We start from the raw sequence: 10,647 nt of genomic DNA, 5'->3' as shown, positions 1-10,647 counted from the left end.
TTAAGTATTTCACATGCATACCAGGTCTCCACTCTTCTGTCTTTACGGAGCACACCTAAGACAGGTCTTACCAATACTAGATCCAGCGGCAGAGTGCTGAAACATGGCCGTTCTTCAGGTCATCTCGCACCTCTGCCGAAGTGGGGGAGCACCTTGCTACCGCATTGGTCAGCCACGTTTCGGGCGCTCAAAGCTCCGGTAAATTTCATCTCTTTGGTTCCACCAAAGGTGACCAAAGGACAGTCTCAAAGATGATCATGTACTGCACATTCACTATCTGCGGTTAGCAGACGACCATACATTCATTCATTTCACAGATCTCACCAAATTAGATGTAGGGATTTATTTTGTGGGAGTGCACATGTGATCAATTAAATAAATAAATTGTCATTCTTTCCTACACTGGTATCCGGCTTTGGTGTATTAAGTGAAACTGAGTTATTATTACAAAAAATATGTTGTTATGACAGGAATAACGAAGAATGTTGTACCTATTTTCAATGTCGTACGGTACTGTACCCTTTCAACCTCAGTGAAAGTGAAAAAGAATTGCAGGACCAGCTGAATGAAATGAACAGTCTAATGAGTACAGAATATGGATAAATCGCCGGAAGACGAAAGTAATGAGAAGTAGCAGAAACGAGAACACCGAGAAACTTGTAATAACTCGTGGTCATGAAGTGAACGAAGTTGTGGAAGTCTGCTATCCATGGAGCAAAATAACCCATGACGAACGGAGCAAGGAGGACATAACAAGCTGACCAGTATTGCCAAAAAGGCATTGCTGGCCAAGAGAAGTCTTCTAGTATCAAACATAGATCTAAATTTGAGGATGAAATTTCTTAGAATGCACCTTCGGAGCACAGCATTGAATCGTAGTGAAACAAGGACTTTTGAGAAAGTTCTGCTCTAAAATGAAGTGTTTATCACAGGAGAGAAATTCTTGGCGGGCCGCATCAAACAAGTCAGAAGAATGATTAAAAAAGGTTTACTTTTCTCGAGATTAACGTATTCTGTGATTCAACACAATCAATTTGATGGTGTAGCCATGGCAATAATTTTGGTGTGGCAGATTTCATTTTATAATTTTTAAATTTTACTATTTAGTACTCTTACTACCAGCCTCTACCTAGATTATATTGCAATTTAATTTTTCAGTCTCTTAAAAGTTCCGAATATGGTTACTGTGAAACTACAAATTGTAATCGATTGCAATAATTGCGATTTTAGCGGACGAATGAGTATATATATATATATATATATATATATATATATATATATATATATATATATATATATTACAGATACAGAACTGTTTTATATATATATATATATATATATATATATATATAATCTTACAGACGTCCCATGCGATAAACTGTGAAGGACAAGATATGGATCATTTTGCATATAGGAGATATTTATTTATCGTATAGCAATACATATACAAAGATTACAAAACTACTACACGTCAACGTTTAAGCACATCTCTCCAGCATAAAGTAACAAATAACAGCTATAGACGGATATCAAGGTCTTTTATGTATTTTATAACATCACTCGTCACTGTGAGGAAATCTTCGAAAGGGTCTTTGTTGGCACGTGCGACAAATGTCGATACATTTCCCACTTGGATGCGTTCTAGATAGTGCTTACTGCCTCTGGCTGATCGAATCCAGGGGGTTTCTTCTGGATGCAAGGTAGGTTCAGGCATTGTGAAGAACAGTTCTGTTGTCAGCAGCGCTTCCAGTCATCGATGGGATTGAAGTCAGCTATCTTGAGACTCCTGGCTGTGATGGGAGTGGGATGACTTGATCTTAGTCTTTTTCGCTCTGCAGGGAATACGTCGTCCATAATTGAAGATTGGTGTGATTGGCAATCTACTGGTATTCACACAGCAACGCGCTCTTCTGTCTGCTATCAGGAGGTGGAATGTGGCTCAAGATTGGTAGCCCATGTCCGTGACATTCCATAAGTCACACATGTTCTCTGGTTGCTGCTAAAGAAGAGTCACTTCAAGGCAAATATCTAAAGCCAAGAAGCTGAGGCAGCCAGATAATCTCAAAGATCTCCTGGATAAAATGAATTTTTCACAAGCATGGACTCACACGGATCTTCTCAGGACCCTCCAGGTATACACTTTTGACATATAAAAGTACAAAACACTAATATTTTTCTGTATCATATAAAAGTCTAACTTCTAGATGGAGAAGAGGGCTTGAAATCTCTTGATAGAGGTTGACATTACAACAAGACATAAATCATAAAATGACTCATTTCTGCTGCACAAAAATGGAAGAACAGCCAACAAATACTAATACAGTGCAAAAGAACAATCTCCATAAAGGCATGTTGTACTGATCCTAAACATAGAATAAAATAGACACTTTAATTCCTTCTTTTACGTCACTTCACGTCTGTACAAAAGGAATAATGGCAATTATGTCCTTTCTTCCTGCATTCTGAGATTCTAATATCGGGAGAACGTTGTGAACAAGATAAGAATGCGGGTAACAACAGTTTTCAAAACACTGTGGAGCCAGCTGTTCGAAAAACATTACCCCAAGTAGGCAAGAGGTATGTTAATGCTTCAGGATTGGCCATGAGGGGAAAGCAGTAGGCACCCGTTGAGGTGAAGAATAAAACATAGTTTAAACGGTATGAAGTTTTAATGCAGTAAAGAAAGGCAGGCCTGGAGAAGCCTCCGAGACTGAATGGGCAGCCGCCCAAGAGAGCAGGTGAGGAGGGCGTCTGGTCGGTTTGGAAGCTGCCAGCAGAAGAGAGCGAACTGTGTGTCCACTCCCGGCAGCTGGCCGCAGTTCCACCCCCACTTGACCACCTCCAAGCCTCCCTATTGGTCGGTCAGATCGTAAGACGCGTAGTTCGGTAGCGTTACCTCGTCAGCAACAAGTGAGTTTAGCTGCTGATAGTTCAACACGTGAGTTTCAGGGTTGTTATATTCGGTTCTGAGCAACGTGACTGAGACGCTGCAACTTACCGCCAGGCAGAAGGCACTGACGAACATCAAGTGAAAAAATAAAAATCAAACTTTATACTAATAAATCCATTCAGTATCGGCCCTCACTGTACAGGTAAGTTCATATTCGACGCAGTAGCCTTGAATTCAAAATAAACAGCGGGATGTGTCCTGTAATTGCATATAATTTTGTGAGAGGTTTCCATAGTAGTAGATAATTATGAGTGTAGGTTTCTGCTTTGAGCAAACACAATATTCTTCTATAAAATCCATATAAGCTCAGTGATATTTCACCATCGTCAGTACGTTCATTTTCTTTTCTGTTGAGCAGCAGATAAACCATTTCGCATGTGAACTTCAGTCTCTAGCTGAACGTACTATAATGAATAAAGCCAAGAAGAGAAATCACAATATCGTCCAGCTTTGCCCCTGCAGATGGTCTCAGCTACCTCGCAGAATGTGTAACACGGTATTAACTAATCGTCAATCTAAGCCTGAATTGCAGAAGGTTTGTTGTATGTCCCATAAGTGAAGTGCAACTGTCGTCGAATTGAAGGCTACTTTGAACGTCGCAGAGCTTTACTTGACAATAGTGATATTGGAGGTGATATGCCCTAGTATACCCTTTCCTATTTCTACCTCTGAGCTAACTTACCCACACATTTATAGGGGTAGTTACGGTTCAACGTGGTCTGCGAAACACGGTGCAATTCGGCGTTTTTCGCACGTACGAATCATTACTGTAGGTGAAAGAAGCGTTAAGGGATGGGACTAATCATAACATCGGCTGGATGTCGTACACCAGACGTTTAATGGGATTCTAGCATATTTCCAATGAGCCACTGAGCCATTTTAATCATTACACACTCATGTGCAGAGAAAAACAGAACATGTTGAACGACTACAGACAGGACGAACATATTCACAGGACATGTATCTTAGTGTGTTCTGCAGAAATGATTAACATTTGATTCATCTCGGTTCAGCACGCTTCCCTTTGCCTAGTAGGCATACACTATCTAATGCCATTCCTATCTCCAGTGTCGTCCTTCCATACACCACTGCCGTCTGGCATGTGTCTATACATTCTCCAAAGGTGGGAGGAGAAGTGGACGACGCGCACGCACGTAACCCATGCAGTAATAAACGCCGACGGATGGTCACCCCTGATAGTGTGTGAAGTGTTACATTGTTCCACATTTGCGCCAGAGCTGAGGACGCAGATCTGTCTTGCAATGGCACTGGGATGAGGTACCGGTCTTCTCGGGGCGTGATATGGGTGGTGCGACTTGACCCATCGCATCGCGTTCTATGGTCTTCCGTGAAACATTCTGCACACACCGGTTGCACTGCCGAAACACTTCGTCCTACACGACCAGTAATTTCCTGGATGGATCCATGACATTTTCTCGTGCCAGTAATTCGCCCTCTTTCAAACTCATTTGACGGTACCGTTCGCGCATACGTCTGCGATGTATCCTGCATACCAGCTCAAGTCACACATATCCATACCATATAGCTTCAACGAGAGGCCAGGCACGTTATACCTGTATTTGAGGTTGCACAGTGATATCGATGTTGACCTTGAACCCGCGGGCCGACATGGTTCAAATACTAATCATTTCTGCAGAACATCCTAATGTACATGTCCAGTGAATATGAACGTCCTGTTTCTAGTTGTTCATCGTGTTCTGTTTTCTGTGAACATCTACATCTACATTCATACTCCGCAAGCCACCCACCGGTGTGTGGCGGAGGGCACTTTACGTGCCACTCTCATTACCTCCCTTTCCTGTTCCAGTCGCGTATGGTTCGCGGGAAGAACGACTGTCTGAAAGCCTCTGTGCGCGCTCTAATCTCTCTAATTTTACATTCGTGATCTCCTCGGGAGGTATAAGTAGGGGGAAGCAATATATTCGATACCTCATCCAGAAACGCACCCTCTCGAAACCTGGCGAGCAAGCTACACCGCGATGCAGAGCGCCTGTCTTGGAGTGTCTGCCACTTGAGTTTGCTAAACATCTCCGTAACGCTATCACGGTTACCAAATAACCCTGTGACGAAACGCGCCGCTCTTCTTTGGATCTTCTCTATCTCCTCCGTCAACCCGATCTGGTACGGATCCCACACTGATGAGCAAAACTCAAGTATAGGTCGAACGAGTGTTTTGTAAGCCATCTCCTTTGTTGATGGACTACATTTTCTAAGGACTCTCCCAATGAATCTCAACCTGGTACCCGCCTTACCAACAATTAATTTTATATGATCATTCCACTTCAAATCGTTCCGCACGCATACTCCCAGATATTTTACAGAGGTAACTGTTACCAGTGTTTGTTCCGCTATCATATAATCATACAATAAAGGATCCTTCTTTCTATGTATTCGCAATACATTTCATTTGTCTATGTTAAGGGTCAGTTGCCACTCCCTGCACCAAGTGCCTATCCGCTGCAGATCTTCCTGCATTTCGCTACAATTTTCTAATGCTACAACTTCTCTGTATACTACAACATCATCCGCGAAAAGCCGCATGGAACTTCCGACACTATCTACTAGGACATTTATACAGGGTGAGTCACTTAACGTTACCGCTGGATATATTTCGTAAACCACATCAAATACTGACGAACCGATTACACAGACCGACCGTGAGGAGAGAGGCTAGTGTAATTGTTTAATGCATACCATACAAAAATGCACGGACGTATGTTTTTTAACACAAACCTACGTTTTTTTAAATGGAACCACGTTAGTTTTGTTAGCACATCTGAACATATAAACACATACGTAATCAGTGCCGTTTGTTGCATTGTAAAATGTTAATTACATCCTGAGATATAGTAATCTAAAGTTGACGCTTGAGTACCACTCCTCCGCTGTTCGATCGTGTGTATCGGAGAGCACTGCAACATACATCGCGTTTCTACAGAATGATCTGCCAACGTTGCTCGATTATGTCCCACTGGAAACGCGTCGGCGTATGTGGTATCAGCATGATGGTGCACCTGCACATTCCGCAATTAACACTAGGCTGACCCTTGACAGAATGTTCGACGGGCGTTTCGTAGGACGTGGAGGACGCATAAATTGGCCCGCCCGTTGTCCTGATCTTACACCTCTGGACTTCTTTCTGTGGGGTACGTTAAAGCAGAATGTGTACCGTGATGTGCCTACAACTCCAGAGGATATGAAACAACGTATTGTGGCAGCCTGCGGCGACATTACACCAGATGTACTGCGGCGTGTACGACATTCATCACGCCAGAGATTGCAATTGTGTGCAGCAAATGATGGCCACCACATTGAACATCTATTGGCCTGACATGTCGGGACACACTCTATTCCATTCTGTAATTGAAAACGGAAACCACGTGTGTACGTGTACCTCACCCCTCATGGTAATATACATGTGCGTCAGTGAAAAAGGCCAATAAAAAGGTGTTAGCATGTGGACGTAATGTGCTGTTCCAGTCTCTTCTGTACCTAAGGTCCATCACCGTTCCCTTTGGATCCCTACGTAATTCGGTGCTCTCCGATACACACGATCGAACAGCGTAGGAGTGGTACTCAAGCGTCAACTTTAGGTTACAATATCTCCGGATGTAATTAACATTTTACAATGCAACAAACGGCACTGATTACGTATTTGTTTATATGTTCAGATGTACTAACAAAACTAACTGGGTTCCATTTAAAAAAAACGTAGATTTGTGTTAAAAAACATACTTCCGTGCATTTTTTTATGGTTTGTATTAACCAATTACACTAGCCCCTCTCCACAAGTTCGTCTATGGAATCGGCTCGTCAGTATTTGATGTGGTTTACGAAATATATCCAGCGGTAAATTTAGGTGACTCACCCTAAATATATTGTGAAAACCAATGGTCCCATAACACTCCCCTGTGGCACGCCAGAGGTTACTTTAACGTCTGTAGACGTCTCTCCATTGATAACAACATGCTGTGATCTGTTTGCTAAAAACTCTTCAATCCAGCCACACAGCTGGTCTGATATTCCGTAGGCTCTTACTTTGTTTATCAGGCGACAGTGCGGAACTGTATCGAACGCCTTCAAGGAAAATAGCATCTACCTGGGAGCCTGTATCTAATATATTCTGGGTCTCATGAACAAATAAAGCGAGTTGGGTCTCGCACGATCGCTGTTTCCGGAATCCATGTTGATTCCTACAGAGTAGATTCTGGGTTTCCAAAAACGACATGATACTCGAGCAAAAAACATGTTCTAAAATTCTACAACAGATCGACGTCAGAGATTAGGTCTATAGTTTTGCGCATCTGCTCGGCGACCCTTCTTGAAGACTGGGACTACCTGTGCTCTTTTCCAATCATTTGGAACCTTCCGTTCCTCTAGAGACTTGCGGTACACGGCTGTTAGAAGGGGGGCAAGTTCTTTCGCGTACTCTGTGTAGAATCGAACTGGTATCCCGTCAGGTCCAGTGGACTTTCCTCTGTTGAGTGATTCAGTTGCTTTTCTATTACTTGGAAACTTATTTCGATGTCAGCCATTTTTTCGTTTGTGCGAGGATTTAGAGAAGGAATTGCAGTGCGGTCTTCCTCTGTAAAACAGCTTTGGAAAAAGGTGTTTAGTATTTCAGCTTTACGCGTGTCATCCTCGGTTTCAATGCCATCATCATCCCGGAGTGTCTGGATATGCTGTTTCCAGCCACTTACTGATTTAACGTAAGACCAGAACTTCCTAGGATTTTCTGTCAAGTCGATAAATAGAATTTTACTTTCGAATTCACTGAACGCTTCACGCATAGCCCTCCTTACGCTAACTTTGACATCGTTTAGATTCTGTTTGTCTGAGAGGTTTTGGCTGCGTTTAAACTTGGAGTGAAGCTCTCTTTGCTTTCGCAGTAGTTTCCTAACTTTGTTGTTGAACCACGGTGGGTTTTTCCCGTCCCTTACAGTTCTACTCGGCACGTACCTGTCTAAAACGCATTTTACGATTGCCTTAAACTTTTTCCATAAACACTCAACATTGTCAGTGTCGGAACAGAAATTTTCGTTTTGATCTGTTAGGTAGTCTGAACTCTGCCTTCTATTACTCTTGCTAAACAGATAAAGCTTCCTCCCTTTTTTATATTCCTATTAACTTCCATGTTCACGGATGCTGCAACGGCCTTATGATCACTGATTCCCTGTTCTGCACTTACAGAGTCGAAACGTTCGGGTCTGTTTGTTATCAGTAGATCCAAGATGTTATTGTGGTGTCACCGCCAGACACCACACTTGCTAGGTGGTAGCTTAAATCGGCCGCGGTCCATTAGTACATGTCGGACCCGCGTGTCGCCACTGTCAGTACTTGCAGACCTAGCGCCACCACATGGCAGGTCTAGAAAGACGGACTAGCACTCGCCCCAGTTGTACGGACGACATTGCTAGCGACTAGACGTACGAAGCCTTCCTCTCATTTGCCGAGAGACAGTTAGAATAGCCTTCAGCTAAGTCCATAGCTACGACCTAGCAAGGCGCAGTTAATCATATCTGGAGAGAGTCTTACTTGTATTCATCATAAATGAAGTATACCACAAGGATAATAAAGTTAAGTAAACCGACATTACGTTATTTTCTTTATAGCATTTATGAAGTATCCTGTTTCAGACTTAACGCAGGACGGCGTGAGTTGACGCGTGCCCTATTCGGCCCCTTCATAATAACACTGTGTCGGCACTTCTGTCGACACACATAACAGTTATCTCCACTAATCGGTTCTCTGTTTAATTGCTCGAGGTAATTTTCACTCAGTATAATGTCACTCGATGCTCTGTCCCTACCACCCGTCCTAAACATCTGAGTGTCCCATTCTATATCTGGTAAATTGAAATCTCCACCTAAGACTATAACATGCTGAGAAAATTTATGTGAAATGTATTCCAAATTTTCTCTCAGTTGTTCTGCCACTAATGCTGCTGAGTCGGGAGGTCGGTAAAAGGAGCCAATTATTAACCTAGCTCGGTTGTTGAGTGTAACCTCCACCCATAATAATTCACAGGAACTATCCACTTCTACTTCACTACAGGATAAACTACTACTAAGAGCGACGAACACTCCACCACCGGTTGCAAGCAACCTATCCTTTCTAAACACCGTCTGTGCCTTTGTAAAAATTTCAGCAGAATTTATCTCTGGCTTCAGCCAGCTTTCTGTACCTATAACGATTTCAGCTTCGGTGTTTTCTATCAGCGCTTGAAGTTCCGGTACTTTACCAACGCAGCTTCGACAGTTTACAATTACAATACCGATTGCTGCTTGGTCCCCGCATGTCCTGACTTTGCCCCGCACCCGTTGAGGCTGTTGCCCTTTCTGTACTTGCCCAAGGCCATCTAACCTAAAAAAACCGCCCAGCCCACGCCACACAACCCCTGCTACCCGTGTAGCCGCTTGTTGCGTGTAGTGGGCTCCTGACCTATCCAGCGGAACCCGAAACCCCACCACCCTATGGCGCAAGTCGAGGAATCTGCAGCCCACACGGTCGCAGAACCGTCTCAGCCTCTGATTCAGACCCTCAACTCGGCTCTGTACCAAAGGTCCGCAGTCAGTCCTGTCGACGATGCTGCAGATGGTGAGCTCTGCTTTCATCCCACTAGCGAGACTGGCAGTCTTCAGCAAATCAGATAGCCGCCGGAAGCCAGAGAGGATTTCCTCCGATCCATAGCGACACACATCATTGGTGCCGACATGAGCGACCACTGCAGATGGGTGCACCCTGTACCCTTCATGGCATCCGGAAGGACCCTTTCCACATCTGGAATGACTCCCCCCGGTATGCACACGGAGTGCACATTGGTTTTCTTCCCCTCTCTTGCTGCCATATCCCTAAGGGTCCCCATTACGTGACTGACATTGGAGCTCCCAACTACCAGTAAGCCCACCCTCTGCGACCGCCCGGATCTTGGAGACTGAGGGCCAACCTCTGGAACAGGACAAGCAGCCATGTCCGGCCGAAGATCAGTATCAGCCTGAGACAGAGCCTGAAACCGGTTCGTCAGACAAACTGGAGAGGCCTTCCGTTCAGCCCTCCGGAATGTCTTTCGCCCCATGAGTGTAGATGTGATTGTGTATAGGCTCTCAACGATATCTGTCAACAATACAAGTATCGTACTATAAAACTTACGAGAGGCAGTGATTAACGAAAGACTGGAGATTGTAAACACAGATCTGTAACTTTACTTGCTTTTTTTTATATTGCAACAAAAACTTTAGCAAAGATATGTCCAGCGAACTCGCTTATGAAACCGGAAGCGAAGCAATAAGAAGGGAAAAGTGCACATATCACACCTGCTAAACGTTAACGTGTATAACTGAAAATAATCACCCAACAGCGGGTCTCCTTAAGCGGACACTCTGCTACATTCAGTTCCCGTGCCGTTTACACCCCCTGAGCCGGCCGGGTTGTCCGAGCGGTTCTAGGAGCTACAGTCTGGAACCGCGCTACCGCTACGTTCGCAGGGTCGAATCCTGCCTCGGACATGGATGTGTGTGATGTCCTTATGTTAGTTAGGTTTAAGTAGTTCTAAGTTCTAGGCGACTGATGACCTCAGAAGTTAAATCCCATAGTGCTCAGAGCCATTTGACACCCCCTGAAAATACTTTCTCAGTCAAGTGTCAGGCACGTAATCAACAATAGCAGTAGGAAGCATT

The sequence above is a fragment of the Schistocerca cancellata genome, chromosome 8, assembly GCF_023864275.1.
Source record: "Schistocerca cancellata isolate TAMUIC-IGC-003103 chromosome 8, iqSchCanc2.1, whole genome shotgun sequence".
Lineage (NCBI taxonomy): Eukaryota > Metazoa > Arthropoda > Insecta > Orthoptera > Acrididae > Schistocerca > Schistocerca cancellata.
Note: the sequence above shows the minus strand (reverse complement) of the source record.